This window comes from Neophocaena asiaeorientalis, unplaced genomic scaffold (genome assembly GCF_003031525.2).
Source record: "Neophocaena asiaeorientalis asiaeorientalis breed wild unplaced genomic scaffold, Neophocaena_asiaeorientalis_V1.1 scaffold489, whole genome shotgun sequence".
Lineage (NCBI taxonomy): Eukaryota > Metazoa > Chordata > Mammalia > Artiodactyla > Phocoenidae > Neophocaena > Neophocaena asiaeorientalis.
In genome coordinates, this window is record NW_020174791.1 from 3,711,590 (window position 1) to 3,712,467 (window position 878).

Consider the following 878-nt stretch of genomic DNA (forward strand, 5'->3'; position numbering starts at 1 on the left):
CCCAATAAACGACGTTGGCAAATGTGGGCCTCTGACTGGGCACCAGTGGTCTGAGGGCTGCACACACGGGGGCTGGCTGTGGGGTAGGGGCTCCTCTGGCTCCCTCAGAGACCTGGGGCAGCTGTCCTGCTCGCTGGGCACCTCCCAGCGCCTCTGGGGAGCGTGGCAGCCAAAATAAGTGCATGGGGAGCCGCGAGCCCTGCCTGGCAAGCGCGATGCTAGCCCGGCCCGACGGACCCCACGCACCCACTCTGGGGCTACTTGGGAGGGCCCGGCAGGGGTTGCTGGGTGGGAGGGAGCCCTGAGGAGGCACTGGTCCCAAAGGGGGTTTTAGGACAACCCCTCAGGGTCTCTGGGGCCCCTCCCAGGAGAGGGCACGAGCGTCTGTTTCTTCTCAAGCCCCACGCCCTGTTAGACCTGAGTGTGTGGTGACCCTGGAACCCCCACTGATGCCTGCAGGGCCCCCGAGTCCCTCAGGGAAACTGGAGGCTTCTGACTGGGCTGACCCTTCGTCCACCCTGGGCGCGAACAAAATGTGCAGCTTTATGTGAAAATGTTCCCAGGTGGGAAACCCAAGCGTCCGTGGGCACCAGAGTGGGCTGTACGAGGCCGAGTGGTCGGACAGGCCCGCTGACTGGCACTGGGGGCAGCGCCTGCTCTGGCAGCTGCGCAGACTTGGGGCCGAGCCCGCCCTGGGGACACAGGACTGAGCCGTGGGCTGTGGCCGCCACCCCTCCCCCCCCACAGCGCCCCTCCCTGCAGGCGAGGTGGGCGGGTTAAACGGCTCATCGGAAACGCTCCACAGCCCATAGGCCGCCCACAGTTTGCGCCCTCGGGGTTTGTGATAGATTTAAGAGCTACTACTAACCGAAATAAAG